This window comes from Takifugu rubripes, chromosome 2 (assembly GCF_901000725.2).
Source record: "Takifugu rubripes chromosome 2, fTakRub1.2, whole genome shotgun sequence".
Lineage (NCBI taxonomy): Eukaryota > Metazoa > Chordata > Actinopteri > Tetraodontiformes > Tetraodontidae > Takifugu > Takifugu rubripes.
In genome coordinates, this window is record NC_042286.1 from 277,542 (window position 1) to 294,588 (window position 17,047).

The 17,047-nt window shown below is 50.6% G+C and overlaps 1 pseudogene; it reads right to left on the reverse strand.

The window, feature by feature from the left end:
- Positions 1-3,211: 3,211 nt before the first annotated feature.
- LOC115248827 (endoribonuclease Dicer-like) overlaps positions 3,212-17,047 on the reverse strand; it is a 13,880-nt pseudogene continuing 44 nt past the window's right edge.

Below are 17,047 nucleotides of genomic sequence, written 5' to 3' on the forward strand. Positions count from 1 at the left end.
AGCACCTTAATATCATGCTATCAGCGCCTCTCATTCAGCCGGGCTCCCATCATATTTAAAGGGTGTGTGATTGAGTCCCCCACTGATATCATATTTGTCATTGAGGTTAAATCAAAGAGACGTGGTGTCAGGCCTAACCGGCGCTCATTATCATCATGGCAGGAGTGCAGGGAGCAATTTACCTGTGCAGACGCAGCGATGCTGAGTGCAAATAGGCTAGGCAGGAGCTGAAATGATGTTTTTAATTATGTAGCCCCTCTCCCACAGCTGAGATGTTCCCTCAGTGGCCAAACCTCATTTCAATATTTGCGTCTCATCAGACAGAACAGGGCGGGGGGGTGGGTGGGTGGGGGCTGATGGAGGCCCAACACAGCGGCCCTCTGCACAAACAAACAGCACAGGTCAGTGATGGTCAAGGCTGCCTTTGATTATCTGCTTAAGCAGATGCCATCAGCTCATCTTCACACTGGCTAACTCTCGGAGGCTTCAATCAGCAGCTTCAGCCTGATTCCACTTGGGCTCTGTGCTGGTTTCTAATCGAGGAGGCTGCTGTCAGCTCAGAACACTGCTGCTTCAGGGGGGAAACGGCGCTGGAAACAGTCGGTGTCCTTGGATTGATGCTTAATTTACTGTGCCAATAAACGCAGTTTCCATCCCAGGCTGCCTGAAACAGCAGCAGCAGTATGGAAACCACCTAAGTGACGAAACCAATGACAACCACACGTCTCTGGACATACACCGAGTCGTGCCATCACGCCTCCAAACATTTAGAGTCCAACCGTGTCAAGGTCAACCACCTCAAGTCCAACCATCACGCATCCAAACATTTAGAGTCCAACCACCTTGATCCCAATCATGTCAAGTCCAACCATTCATTCTTCACCTCTCATCCACTCTTTGCTGCTGTGTCCTCATGGTCTGTAGTTGCCATCCTCTAATGCTGCTGCTGGGATGTGTCCAGTTTAGCTGAACTGGTTTGAACTGGTTGATCTGAAAATCATATCAGATCACTAATCAAAACTGCACATTCAGAAGAAAGTGTTGCTGGTGAATCCACATGTCCTTTTGGCCCCCACCGCTGACCTCCTGAAGCCCCTACCCCCCAACACACACACACCTCTGCCTCAAGCTTTCAACTCATATTTTTTCATGGGCTCTTGTGTTTGTACAGCAGAGACAAAATGGCTGCTGGTCTCTGCACCCCATCAGCAGAGTCAATAAGTCATCATTAGGGACACCCCCCCCCCCCCCCTTTGCAGCTGACTTTAGATCAGATTTACATCCAGTTTAGGACACAATCTATAACCCAGATGATCTGAATTCACTCGGGGGGGAACCTTGGTGGTACAGGGCTTCTTCACCAGTGCAAAGATTTGCATTTTGAGTATGTTTAAAGGATAAAGTAGTGCATCACCAGAACCAAAACACAGTCCCATTATTATGAGGATTAACATACCTGCCGGCTGCAGGTTAGAGCTGATAGAAACCTGAACCCCTTGTTTGGTCCCATGGGGTAGCAGAGCTGCAGCAGTGTAGCCTTCAGGTACCTGGGCCAATGTAGCTGGTGCTGCTGACAAAGCTCAGAGGCAGTGAAGGCAGATACTGACTGAGTTGAGAGATGAAACTCAGCACCAGGACACGTCAGGCAGACCAGGGATTAAAATGTTATGCAGAGTAAGGAGACCCACGCCAGAGGTTTGTCCACCTCCAGGAGGTGCTCTGCTCCTTGCGTTCCTTGGCCCAACCACAGGAGGGCAGTGTTCAGAGAGGGGGAGCACTATTAGATGTGAATAAATGTAGTAAATAATGTCACACGATTACAGAAGACTAACACACATACCTACACACCTAAGGTGTGTTTCCACTGCAGGAGTTCCTGGTAAATACCAGGAACAGGAACTTTAGAGGAACCGTCTGACGTCACGAGTCATTCTGTAGCAACCATCACGTCACCCTGACGATGACAACAATAAGAAGAAAGAAAGAAAACATTGATGAAAACAAGTTCTTACCCTGGAGCTGACACCCGGTTCGGCCCCGGTTAAACCGGTTGGATGGAGCTCATTTTAGTTCATTTAAAGAGGTGGGACCAAGACCATGAACGGCCTCCTATGTGAAGACGTAGAGAAGCCATGACTGGACTACTGTGGTCCCTGTTCCTGGTTCTAGTCAGCTACCTGAGCAGCTGCATTCTGGACCAGCTGGAGAGACTTTAAGGACCTGAAGGGGCAGCTCCCTAAAGGTGAATTACAATACCCCATCCTCGACTAATCTTTCTGCACCACTTTAGAACAGGAAGTTGCTAACTTTACCCAGGTGAATAAAGACGGACCTTGGGACGTGATTGATATGGGTGTATAAAGACAGACCCTGACAGAAGAAGACACCCAGGTTCCTTATGCTACTTTCCCACTGACGTTAGCACACAGCCGTCCATCAGTATCGGGGCATTTTCACATTGTCAGCAGTAGCGGGTTTGACCCCCCGCTGAGAGGGGCGGGGCAGTCACCATCAGCATGACCTACAGACGAATCATGCTGGTCCTGAAAATCACAGGATGTTCATGCAGGATGAAAACAGCTCATTATTGGACCACGTCCAGAAATGGTGACCAGTTCAGACTGGGAACCCTCCGCAACAGCTGCTAAGCGTCTCCAACACGGTTGACCCTTATCAAGTATGTCTCCATCCCCCCCCCATCAAAGACCATGACCTGGCCAGGTGTGAGTGGACTCGCAGCTTAAGCCATGTTTAATTCTGAGCGTGGGCAGCAGTCCATCAAGTTTAGGCCCTTATGTCCATCCACGTCCTGGCCGACAGATCTTCGTTTCCCATCTCAGCACCACGGGGAGCCTCGCCCTCCTGACCGCCATGAGAGGGAACCTGTTTGGTACACTTTCCTGGTGTGAAGAGTCCTTAAGAGGTATAAAAATGTTTCTAACCCATGACCCCGACGCAGGCTCAAAACCGCCCGTGGTCACGAGGGTGCAGCAGGGCCGATGAGGGACGCATTCCCGCTCTCCTTAGTTTCACCCTTTGTGTGCGCAGATTTGAAATGAACCTCAGCCATTCTTGATACAACGCAGCTGCTGGCCACACGGTGGCGACAAACTCCAGCAACAGCACTGCATTCAGGACCCAGGCACCGAAATGCCTTCCGCTTTGGTTTGACTCATTCATGACAAAAAAAAACACAACAAACGCACAGAACTTAGTGACCGACATACCATCATTTTATTGTCGTTATACTGGGCTACAGACAAAAAAGGTGACCCAATACGGTGCAGCCTGCATCACTGCAGCTCAGTGTGGATGAGTTCCATTGAGCCGAAATGTCCCTTTAACGTTTCCCACCCCCTTCCCAGCTAACAGTTCACCGTGGTGACCTCTACTCTGCTGCCTCCTCTGGCGCTACATCACTGGCCGCCATGCTGCAATAATGGTGCGACTCTGCAATCCTCACAAACGAGTACTGTCTTACTGGACAAAATCCCCCTCAAACAGTCCTCAGAATCCCTGGTCCTCGAATCCAACAGTTAAGGCCACAGTAGACAGCTGTGCTCCGTTCAGACCTGCATCTGTAGGCCATCACTGCCTGAACCACTGAACACGGGACGAGGACACGGCCTCCATTCTCCAACATAGCTGGATGAGATGATTCTGAAGGTTCAGACTGACTGGGAAACTAATGGGAAAATGGGGATTTCTTCCTTTCAGAATGCCAAGTCAAACACAGGCCAGGCTGATGTGTGCCAAGAGGTCGGAGAGGAATCCAGCCGACTCATGTCTGGCCTGGAGGTGCTGGTTCTGATACACTCTGATGTCCAGACATATGAGGCCCAAATTGCCAGAGAGAACACTTTAGAGTTGTCACATGGTGTCCAGGCCCGCCGTCTGCCCCGACAGCCCCATATTTAGTGGGGAGAGAGATCCCCGCTCCAGGCTGGAGGAATATCTGGCCCCATCTGGAGAGGGCTTTCAGTGATTGCCAGACGACTCAGGACATTCCTTTCCAGCATTCTACAAACGAGGTATTAATGGGTGTCGAGTTTTCCCCAATCTTGAGGGACAAACACCTTTGACAATCAGGTGTTAGCCAAAACCATGCTAATGCTAACACTGGGGTGTAACAAGCCCCTTTGAGCCACTCACACTGCAGGACAGTTTTGACAACAGTTGGACAGTGTCCAAGCTATGGACTGAGTGCAAGAGCAGGACACTTCGGCTTCCGTGCCAGTATGGCCCCTAGATACAGCAGCAAAGCCTGAATGTTAGCCAACCTTCTTTCATTCTTGTCCTCACTTCCCACCCTGGCATGAGGTAAAATATGGCGCCCAAGTGCAAAGCTCATTTGTGCTACATGTACAAAAGTAAAACTCAAATAAAGGGAGGAAGAGACGTCGTCACCTCACGCAATCATCCTCCAGGGTTCCGCAGTTGTTGGCTTGTTGTTACTGTGGCCCAGGCCTGGAGTGGTTTCACATTCATTATGGGGATTCCCCTCACACCACCGCTAGCCACGTTGGGAACCAGAGTCCAGGCCGGGCCAGTGCTTCAGTAACAGCAGGTGGCCTCATCTTCAGAGATGCTCAAGGCAAGATCGAGCAGGACCGACGCTTCCCTCACCAGGAACTGTGCTGGCACAAGTCCTCAGGCAGCAGTCCCTCCGCCCCCGGGTTCTTTCTGCATTAACAGCAGAATCAAGTCATGATTTGATGAGTCATAGCCTGTTGGAGGCTTTTCTTTCATTAGGACATGATTACATCCTCCTTTGTTCTTGGAGTGGTTCCTGGGCCTGCTAAAGGAGCTGGGGGGGGGGGGGGGGGGTGAGCGTCACCTGGAGGTACAGGAACCCTGTCTGGGGGGGTGTACGCAACACATCCTCCCTGAGCTCGGAGCACTGATAGATGGGATGTAATCTGCCCTCATCCCTACGGTGTGCATGACTGCTGCAAAGGATGGGAGGGCGGGACAGACAGACACGTCTGCCCCAAAAGAAAACATCCATGGAGGACAGGAAAGCAGAGAGAAAAAACAACCAAAAAGGAAAAAAAATGGTTCAAATAAAGAGGTATTACAACAACAGTGCAAAAAAAAATAAAAAAGGAGAAATTCAAGCTTAATGCAAAACATAGCACCAAAAAAAAAGCATGCAATCAAATGAGGTATTTAGGTAAAATGGGGCAAAGCGGTGAGGAAAAGCCATGTGTAAGAAGTGAGTCGGGCGGCTATTGTGGTGCGTCGCGGTGGAGGCCGACAGCCGCTTTGGTAGACACGGGGCCTTTCCTTGCACCAGAACGCCGCCAGCACGTTCCATCTGCGTCCCAGAGGCAGACCAAGCCGCGCCGTCGCGCAGCCTGTCAGTACACAGTATTACGCTTCAGAACCACCGAAACGGCAGGAGCCTTGGTGTGGAAGGCTGAGAGCATCACTCCTGTACGCACGAGTGAACGCAGGTGACCCACACGTTGGTGGTGACTCTGGCCTCCGTGTTACCACAGAAGTAACGGATCCAAATGGATCAAGTGCAAATATGATTCAGGATCCCGTTTCAGGAAATTTCAGGCAGAGGTGAACCCGGTTAAACAAAGGCCCCGACCCGATGGCCTCCAGCTGAGGCCAAGGGCTGCGGCCTTCCTATGACGCGCACGCACGCCAACCTTCCCCCACCCTGGAGGCAAACAGCAAGTCAAGAGAGGAATCGACGACCACCTGACCTTGTTCTTCGTTCACATGTGGCCAAAAGTGAATAAAACATTCGGGGATACACAGAGCAGAAAAGGAAAGATTGTGTTTGCGCAAAAACATGGAACAACAAAATGAGGAAAAGTGTGAAGGATCCGTCTTCTGCAGCGGCGTTAGCACGGCAGGCCGAGCTCAGCTCATCTGCACCTGAGGTTGGTTGGCTTTGAGGCTGCGCAGAGCTCGACGGGCTGCTGCGGACTTGGCGATCCGGTAGCTGCGGCCGACTCCTTTAAACTTGCCCTTCCCCACGACTTCCACCGTCACCCGCACCTTCCCGTCGTAGGTCCGCTCGGCAGGGCTGCACACAGCACAAAAATGCGGGTCAGAATACCGGGGGGGGGGACTGCGCTCAGCGGCAAGGGAGGGGCACCTACCTGAATTTGGCCGTTTCTGGCTCCATCTCCAGCAGCTCCCTCACCGGCGAGCGCGGCACATTGGCGGAGAATTTCTCTGTAATGAAGAGAGAGCAAAGCTCATTCCCTCCTCCCCATCAGCATCGTCGCCAAGGAAACCATCCTCACCTATGAGCGGCCTCATCATTGGATAATAAATCTGCCACACCGTTTCCAGGGACATTCTGCTGTCCATGTAAATGGCCCCTGCCAGCGACTCAAAGATGTCTCCCATGGCCTTTGGCACCTCGATGTCTTCCTCCTTTTCCTCGTCTTCTTCGGAGCGCCGAAGCTGAGAAGAGTTGGGCAAAAGTTACTTTATGGGTGTGTCACAGTGGTACGCTACAGCAGCCAAACTAAATCCACCCGATTCCCGCCTCTGGATACACAAACAGATCCTCGGGATCACATGGGGTTCCAGAGCTCACCTCGGAATCCATTCCCTGCATCTCGTTCTTCTCCAACTGAAACTGCACAAAGTCATCGATGACGTGGAACAGCTCTGGTGAGATGGCCTTGAAGTACTTGTGGTAGTCGTACTTGACTGCCAGCGAGGCAAAAATGGTGTTGTTGACCAGTGCCGAGCGCAGGTCGGTCAGCACGCCGGGGGAGTGCTGCCGGGGATCTTCATAAAGGTGCTTGGTTATGAGGTAGTCTAGAATGGCGTCGCCAAGGAACTCCAGCCGCTGGTAACAATCTAAAGACGACCCAGGGAAGGGAGAGGAGGGCGAGTTAGAGTGCGAAGGGGTAACATTAAAAAGGTGGACATCGTATGCCCCCCGCCTCAAGAGGAACTGGGGGTGGGGTCTGACCTGTGATGGTGTTGTAATGGTAGGAAGCGTGGGTGAAGGCCTGCAGCAGGTAGGCCTTGTTCTGAAACGTATAATTGATCTTCCTCTCAAAGTTCTCAAAGCCAGAGATGAGATGGTGGAGCGTGTGCTCAGCGTCAGGGTGGTCCAGCATGCTGCGGGGTGGGATCTTCAGCCAGCCGTAGCACAGATCCACGGCCGTGGTCCCGTGACTCCGCCTGGGGCCCGTCACCACCCCCTCCTCCAACGGCAACACCTAGGAGCAGAGGAAGACATCAGGAGGGAACGGCAGCTGCTGCTCTGGTACAGGCACACAACAGTCGGGACCATCATCAGCAGAGGCCTCCTAAACAGGGGTAGCAAGCATTTGAGGCCACAATCAGCAGAAAAAGCAGTGTTTGCTGAACTCTGAGCACAGCAACAAGAGGTTGGGGCTCACCTTGAGGCCCAGCGAGCACAGAAACATCTGGGCCGCTCTCTCTCCACAGCTGGTCAGATAACATCCCAGCAATGCCTCCACACAGTCAGCAATGCTTTGTCAGCTATGCACTGCTCAGTGTGCAGGTCATACGAGATGGTCTGCTTGCCGAGATCAACCCCCAGGTTCTCCTCTGACGGGTTCCAGAAGCCCACCACAAAGTCCTCCTCGTCCCCAGCCTTGCTGGGATCGAGGTAGCACATGGCGTCCCAGGAACTGTAGTCAAACTCCTCCGCCGATGGCCCGCTGCTCACTGATTCCGTGTGGTATGGAACCGTGGTCGGGTGCAAGCTCTTCTTGTTGGCCTTCCACTCATATGACGACTCCAGCAAGGGGGAGGACCCAGAGGACGGGCTGAGGTGTGGAGGGAAGGCGCTCAGAGAGATCTTCTTACCAAACGCACCAGATCCAACAACATGTTGTCAATGAACTTGATGTGCTCTTTGTAGTACTCCAGGTCCTCTTCCATGTTGACATCATCTTTGGCTCATCCTTGAGCATCAGCTCATCCTCCAGCTCCTCAACCTCCTCCTCTTCCTCATTGTAGTCATTTCCTGACTGCCCATTGGACAGATTCTCCTCCTTGGTCTGAGGGAGAGAGAACACAGAGACCACAGGTCAAATAAACACCAGCAACAAGGAAGAGACAAGCGTAGGAATACAAATGCCAGACGCATTCAGCTTTAGGCTCGCAAGTGTGATGAGTTCACGTGACAACATTTCAGGTGTCCTCGTGTGCCAAGATGTGCACCACTGCTACCATCCATTCATCCAGCAAACAACAGGGTCCCCAAAGACCTGTGCTGGGTTGGAGCGATCATCATGTGTGTACCTGAACCTCCACATGCCGGTTCAGAGTGTCGGCCCTCCCTCCTTTCAGGTCACGCGTAATTTCTCGACATGGTGTCGCTAGCAAAGGAAAAGTTGTCCATTTACTTTTCAGAAGCACTCTGTGTCCATGGCACTTCCTCTTTAGAGAGAAGAACGACGTAATCTACGGCGTCTTTGCTCAATAACTGAGAGGACATGCGTGCGCGCGTGTGTCGATGCAGTGAAGAGAAAACTTTAAAGTTATCCACAACAAATCGCTGAATGGCTTCAGATCTGAGATCTGACGCTGCTCATGATTAATGGAAATTGTTATCAATCTTTGTGCAACACACGACCCCCCCCCCCCCCCCAAACACACACGCTGCTGTTCAAGGAAGTCTAACCTCTGCACAGTCCAGTTTGTCGTTATTGCTCTTTTCTTGGTTGACGATGTAGCCTGGAGGAAGCCAGTTAACTGGGGGGTCAAAGATGGACACAACCATCCTGCTGGGAAGCCCCTTCTTCTTGCCCAGGCGGTACAGGTTACAGTTGCTCACCTGCACAGCACAAAGCATCAAACACGGATGGGTTAGAATGTCTGCCAGGCAGTCCCGCTAACAGGGATCTCCCTGGCCACCCCTCACAGCACAGCATATGGGAATACCTTATTTTCACAACTATAAGGCGCACCTAAAACACTGAGATTTTCTCAAAAATCGACGGTGCGCCTTATAATATGGAGCGCCTTGTGTGTGGAGTGAGTTCCAAAATCTGCTGTGCACCTTTGGTGGGTGCACTACGGTAAACGTTCCGCCAATCGATTAGCGGCACACCTACGCGTAAGGATCCCCTAAAATGGCGCCGGTCAAGCGACACACGTATGAATGAGGCTTACTTTAAACTGCAGGCCATCAAATATGCGGCTGAAAATGGCAATCGAGCAATCTTAGTGTTTTCGCTTTATGAGGAGGCGGCATCTCTCCATACGCGCGAGGACAACTGTTACGCAGCGGCTGCCCGTGGATTACCAGGAGAGGGTGACCATCTTCTGCACCTACTGCCACGACAAGATAACCGCGCCCAGCCACATCACCAACATGGATGAGATCCCTCTGACTTTTGCCATCCATTTGACCCACAAGTGGAGAAAAAGGGACCAGCACTGGTGGCGATATGCCACAACGGGGCACGAGAAGTCGTCGTTCACTGTGGTTCCCGGCTGCCACGGAAACGGACAGAGCGCCTGGATGACGGAGGGCGAACACTCCCTTCACAAGACTATGAATGGCAACGGTGGGCAAGTTACTGCGGGTGGATTGTAGACGCATGGGCTATGATACTGTCTCATGTATTGTAAGAGCTTTCACAAAATCAACGCTGAACCGGAACCGGGTCGGTGAGTCCGATTCAGATGATTAAGAAGAAGAATTCGGGATGTTGGACATTGAAATAGTGAAGCTGTTTAATTCAGATACAGAAGATGAAAACTTTGATGGTTTTGTGGCGAAAGAATGAATATTTGTTCAATAAATGTGTTGAAACTCACGGTTTTACTTCCGTTGTCATTTTTTACTGTATGTTTCAGCATGCGCCTAATAATACGGTGCGCCTTGTGTATGTTTTAATACAGAAATAGCACCCATAACTGAGACTGCGCCTTTTAATACAGTGCGCCTTATGGTCGTGAAAATACGGTATATTTACCTTCTTGCTGCGCATATAGCTGAGACGTCCTTCGTGAGCGTCGGGGTAGGTACAGAAAAGGTATGTGGTGATGGCGTGTTTTAGGAACGAGTCCCCGAGCATCTCCAGCCGCTCCAGGTTAAAGCCGTCGCTGGCATTAGACAGAGTTAAGGCCTGCAGGATGAGACCCGGGTTGGGCCCCAGGCTTTTGTCTCCAGACTCAGATCTGTGTTGAGCGGCAATGCGCGGATCAAAACAAGGTGCAGTGAGACACTGACGGCAGCGGCTTCCCAAGCGCAGACTGAGGTAGCTTTAATCGTTGTGGTCCGAGGTCCTCCCAGTCGCATGTTCATCACTCCGTAGCTGAGGACTGGAACTGAGCTCTTGTGAGCTGTAAGAAGGCTGCATGCAGACTGAGGTAGCTCTTTGTATGGATTCTGGCTCTGCAGTACAGGTGTGCTGGACTTGGAGGTTTGGCAATTCTCATATTGTGAAGGTGCTCAGTGTTGAGGCGGCCGTCATCACAGGCTAATCGGGCAGTGCTATTGATTGAGTTCATCACACAAGTAGCTTCTGCTGGCTCACAGGGAGACTTGGTGGTGGGGGAGCTGAGGGATCGAGTCACCTGGTCTTTACAGGGATCTTCAGCATCCTTGCTGAAGCACTCAGGAGAGGACTGGAAGGTTTTACCATCAATCGACCTCTTCCAGCCAAAGTCAGGTTTGGATATCTGAGACACAAAAACAGGATGGGAAATCCTGGTTTGTAGACCAGCATTAAATAGCAATAATCATAGTGCAGTCACGGACCCACACATGGATCCACCTTAGTTCAATGAATCTAGGTAAAACTGCACTGAAAATCCTCTAGAGGAGACGAGGTCCGTCAGCAGACGTGTTGCTGATGTGCACGATGTAACCTTAGTAACTTCAAAACAAGCGACAATTGACAACTTTGTGTTATACGTGGCGGCCACCTGAAGTCTGGGGGTAGGGTCCGTGCTCCCACTCCAGCCTCAATAGCCGTCTGAGCTCGAAGCTCTTCGGCGGTCAGCAGGCAGTGGAGGCGGGGTAGAGGATGCTAGGCAGACACACGGCCTTCCTCCACAGGGAGGCGGGGATGGGGTGGATAGCGCAGAGTTCTGGAACTAGGATCTGAATGAAAACCAGAGGGGTAAAGGTGAAAACCCCAGCATGCACCATTTTACCAACAGGAACTCTTGAAAAACAAGTCCAAAAGCTAAAATGAGGGTTTGGTTACCTGTTTGTTTTGGAGGCTTTCCCACTTTGCCTTCCTCTTTCTGCACTGCTGAGAGGCAAAGCTTTGCCCTTCTGGTTTCAAGTGTCGGGGGGGTTAGCAGGTTCAGCCCTAAGGAGAAAATAAAAGCCTCACATCGTTCCCTCAGTGGGACCATGTTCTCCCTCTTAAGCCAAATTGATGCAACCGTACAATTTCATTCAAAGTGTCACGAAAGCGTACACAACACAGCCAGGACCAGCCTGGGTCTGGCCTGGAGGACATGTACTCATCTCTGTTCAGATACCATTTAGCTCAATTGTAATTAGTCAAGGTTCTTGTGTGCTTGTGCGGTGAATAAAGCAGCTCTTCTCTCCGAGTGGGAAAATGAGCAGCCGACATCAGCATACGCTGCAGCTCGTCTGGTCTCGGAGCCCAGACGCCCCAGAGGAACGTAGAGGGCTGAGCGGGGTTTCAGAAGCAGCACAAGATCATGCCATTTAATGTGACGGGCTGACCTGGAAGAGGTGTGGTCCACATCCAGGAGTGGTTGATTCAGGTTGGTGAGGTCCAGGTTGTACTGGTTTTGTAGTACTCTGCAAATGTCTCGTATTCCGGGGAAGGGAACTTGCTGAGCGGCGTCAGGTCTGTATACACATCAGCAACATAGAAGCGATGAGGCTGGTCGAAGTTGCGATACCTGAGGAGAGGAAGAGACACGGCTTAGACTTTAGCCTCTTCTTACTGTGACTGCTGCACCCACGGGCCACTGCCGCCACCACCGTACCTTGGAATAATGACAGCATCCTGGTAGTCCTCCAGCTTGAAGCTGAAGGGATTCTGCTTGGTGTACTGTGTAGTAGGAATGCCAGTACGGCCTCAGACTTTTCAATGTCTTCCATGAACTGGAAAGTCCATGTCTAGTGTGTTGGAGTTCCAACTGAAATGAAATAAGAGGCTGCTGCAGTAGAACTAGTCCAGTTTTGCTGAGAACCTCAAACTAATACGAACTCACCAATGTTTAGAGGTAAGACACAATATGCCGAGTCGCCTGCAAGGCTTGAACTCCAGTGCAGGTTTCTCCAGCGCAGGATGTGAGAAAAGATGTAATGGTGCAGGCGCGTGATGAGGTCCAGCTGAGCTGCAGTGAGCGAGAAGCCAGATTTCTGCAGCTCAATGGAGATGGTCACCTCACCGGAGCGGGTGTACACTGGAAAATGCGGGATCTTGCGGGGAAAAAGTGTCAATAGTGGGGAATTCCTCATCAAAATGCACGAAAGTCAAAGAGGTTGGTGTCACACAACATACCTGAGGTATCGGTTTGGCTGTGAGGATCCCAAAGCACCTGGTGGTGTCCTCGGGCGGGTAGAGCTTCCTGCGGCGGAAGTTGAGCTCATCTGGTAGAGGGGTGGTGAGGACCATTCCAATCACATACAGGTATATATCTGATCCAGCACAGCATAACTGTCCCATAGACACTCAGGGATCTGAGGAGGAGGAGAACGTTGAAAACGCGTATTTGTCAATGAACCAGACTGGCTGGGTTAAATCATGAGACATTTACTGCTTTCGGGTAGCACTGCCTCCTTTTGGTGGAACCAGGCCTGCCTGGTACACTGGTCTCCTCCTCATCGTGAAGGTCCAGCTCCTCCTCATACTTCACCGTCTCTTTTCCCACAGGCATCAGGTGATCATCCAGTTCCCCTGACAAACAAAAGCAAGAAGCCACCGCTTAATGGTTCTGACCATTCAGCAACCGTCTCATTCCAAAAGAACCACCAGTGTGGGGGAAACACCAGGACTGCCGCATTAATATTCAGCTCTTTTTGACCAACGCTAAGGAATTTAATGACAAAAATCAACCTCTATTTTTATTTGACAACAACATGTCTGAGGAAAAGTGTCCATACCCGACACAGCACCTAACAGCCAGTGTTGGTGCTCCTAACTCTAATGTTTAAGGAGGGCAAGACTCCACAGATGTGAGCCACCATTTTTTGGAAATCACATTTTACAGAACGCGTTGGACGTGTTTACTGATGCTACTTGAATCTGTGTGTATGTCAAAAACAGGCCTTCACAAGATGGTGTTACCTATTTTACCTTTATGACATTTACCTATTTTGTGGAGTTTCTCACAGCACAAGAGTGCGACTGCTTTCTCGGCCAGCCTGATACAGTTCATGATGGGGCCCTGTGGGAGAGGGAGACACGTCACGATCAGTGGCGACATACAGGCTTAACACTACAGGTGATTTGCACATGCTGGGGCAGTTAACTCTCCACACCAAATGTTGGATTGACCTCTGGAAAACCTTCCGCTATTTTCAAGCATGCACGATGCTTCGTGTGCATGGTTCTTGGAGAAAGAATTCGCGTCGAAATGTGGACTAATTGCGGAAGGATTCCTCACCTTAACGGGGATTCGCAGAGGGGAATTGATGGGCAAGTACAGCCTGGACTGGAAGAGCCCGCTCTGTATTTCCACAGTTTTACACTTGGGTGCCAGGTGTGTGAATGGATCGCTGGGAAGCCTCGCACAATACCTGGGCAGCACAGCAGAAAGAGAGGAGATATTCCGTGACTGCAGGCGTGTAAGGGTTGTCTGCATCCTTGGACCCAGCTCGAAGCTTTCACCCTACCTGTTAATGTGCCCAATGGCTGTGTTGACGGTGACTCGGGGTCCTCCGTCCTCAGAACGGAGAACGTATGGGGGGATGATGTAGTCATCGTCGAACACTTGCTCCACCTCAAACTCGCTCACTTCCACTGACTTGGAACACTTGTTTCTTAAGATCTGCTCACAGGTAAATTTGGCTTGATCAGAGATCTTCCAACTCACCAGAGGTCCCAAGTAGCCAAAGGGGAAAAAAATAAAAAAATAAAACAGACTAAAAATCAAAAAAACTGATGGAAAACATCACCTTCTCTATGGCTTTGTAGGTACTGAGATCTTCTTTAAAGACCTTGGTCCTCTCACTGTCAGCCAGCATGATGTAGTTGGACACCGGCGCCCGGGCTCTGCCTTTGGACTGGACATAGGACCTGTACTCTGTAGGCAGGTCGAAGCGCACCACCAGGTTACACTTGGGAATGTCCACGCCTTCCTCAACGATGCTTGTGGCAATCAGTAGGTTGGTTTCGTGCGCTCGGAATTTGCGGAGGACCTGTAAGATGGTGAGACATTCCATTATTTTCCATACATTCTTAAACAGGTTACTTTATTTTATAATCAAACACACACACAAAGCTTAAAGTGATGTATTGCTTTTATAATTCTAATAATTGATTCAAATGAAATAAAATACAATCTCAAGGGTTGAGACATGCGAATAGACGATGCTGCAGCACTAATCTAACTTTTGGATTTTGTTGAGATAGTTTAGCCTTCATGGATTGTGCAGCTGCTAAAAAACTATGTCAGTGTCTCTGAGGAAGCCCCGGAGTAGCTGGGGGGGTTAATATGGCTGTTGAGGCCAGCATGGAGACTGATGACATCTTTATCCTGCCTCCAGTCCTGTAAGGTCGTGGTAAAAAAAATGTAAAGGAGGCTGTAGTAAAGGAGACCGTAGTAAAAGGGTGTAAAAGAGGCTGTAGTAAAGGAGTATAAAGGAGGCTGTGGTAAAGGAGGCTGTAGTAAAAGGGTGTAAAGGAGGCTGTAGTAAAGGAGTGTAAAGGAGGCCGTGGTAAAAGGAGGCCGTGATAAAGGAGTGTAAAGAAGGCCGTAGTAAAGGAGAGTAAAGGCTAGCATGACCAGCATATGCTAAATACACCAGGGCTAAGATGCCATGGCTTGAATTAACCCGTCATCCATACATGCAAACATGGGGTTAAAAGGTCTCTCGTCCATCTATCGTCGTCTCTCGCTCTGACCAGTCACCATCAGCAGTGACAACAGGGATGTGTAACCTAGTCCCACAAGAGGCCAGCACAGTTTTCCATATGTCCAGGTAGACAACCGTCCTATCCTGGCATCTGTTCCTATGGCGACAGCAGCTTTCTGCCTGTTGGCAGAGACTACCCTGCTGGAGTGGGCTGGAGGATCGGGCTGGAATGCCCTCGTCTCCAGAGTGTTCCCGTACCTCTTCCTGTTTCCTGAACTCCACTTCCATCTGCTTGTTCCGGAGCTGGTATTTGCCAATGCTGTGGCCGGTGATGAAGTTGCTGCTGATATAAGCCAACTCCGGGTCCTGTTTTCCTGCCTCTTTGATAAGCCTGGAAACAACGAATCCCAACATTATTTTATGCCGTCACCAGTTTACAGACCCAAGGGAGCTCATGATCTGGACCAGGTTTCTTTCTGCATGTGATATTTCTGTTGTCGAAAAAGGTTTCTGTTCAAGCAGAAGCAGAGAGAGACCTACCGGTTTAGGACAACGGCGGTGTACCGCCTCTCCACAAAGATAATGCCACAGAGGATGTTCGTGAAGGGTGAAGGGAAATTGGCTTCAGGCCTCTCTTTGGCCTCAACGTCCTCATCTTCATCCTCATCCTCAGAGTCGCTCCAGGAGACATAGTTGTCCTGATTCCGGTTGTTGTACCACTCCACACTTTCAAACTGCTGCCGCTCAAAAGGCTTGTACTCTCGCAAGATCTCCAGCAGCCGGAGGACCTTTGGGGTCACAAACTTGAGGTCCAGAGAGGTGGGGGAGAAATGCTCCTCGCAAAGGGCATGAACTTTGCGCAGGATTGTGTCGGTGAAGAGCAGGAATTTGCGACTGAGCTCCTCCTGCTCATGTTTGATGTACTTTTGAAGCTCTCGTACCATGATGCCAGCCGCCTTGTCTGCACACCAGGGCCCAAGCACCTGCAGTACAGCCAAGCAGTCGGCCAAAACCTACAGAGCACAAAGAGACGGTGACGAGCGGCCAAATCAGCGTGCTTTACCCACCGGAGCAGATCTCACTACTCATCAGCTCACTACTCTCATTTACAGGTTTTGCAACTTTATCAATCTCTGCAGAACTCCAACCCATTCCCACCCAGTGCCACCATTTTGGAAGGTCACTTCCGGTCCCAGCCATATGACTGTCCCCGGATCACTAACACCAGGATGCTGAGCACTTGGGCCACCTGAACTTAGACATAGAATTTAGTCTCCGTGGTTTCTTCCGGGCTGGTTACAAGACAACTGACCTACGGCATAAAAGCTAGCCGACAACAACGCGACCAGAAAGTTCACAAAACCCGGATCCTTTAAGCTGGTCTGGTCTGTAGCTGATTTAAGCTCTAACTTGTTTGGAGATGAAGGTGGGGTTGTGGTCCTCTCTGGTCACGCAGATGTTGCAGTCACCCAGGAACCGTAAAGCTTCGTCCAGTTCAGCCTGCAGCCGGGAGCAGAGGCCACTCTTGTCAACATAAGGGCCACAGTCCAGAACCATCTCCCTGGGCTGGGACGCGTATCTGAAACACAAGGGAAGGACTGAGACTCTGACCTTGCAAAGAAGACAAGAAATGAGCATCTGGCGGTACCTGTCCAGGACCACAAGATCAGTGGCCGTTTCAGCGTTGCTCTTCAGGGTCCTCTCCAGATTCTGGATCTTTTCCTCTAGTTCTGACGGGTCGCACTTTCCATTCAAAATGGAAGCGGTCAGGCCCAAAATGCGAGGGCTGTTGGTAACACCCTCAAAATACTGCAGGTGTGGAAGAAGGCACCGAGTTCACGCAATCATGTATCACGGATCCAAGGATGCGTCTACAGAGAACGCAGTGCCTCACCTTCATTATCTCACAGTAGGGATGGTCAGCGATGGCCAGGTGACAGTCGTCAAACACCACCAGGTTGATTTTAGACAAAAGCAGGATTTGCCTTTCAAAATGTACAAAAATATGTGGCAGGTCATGACCAGCACCTGCATGACAGACAGACAGATAGGAAACGATGAATGGCAGTA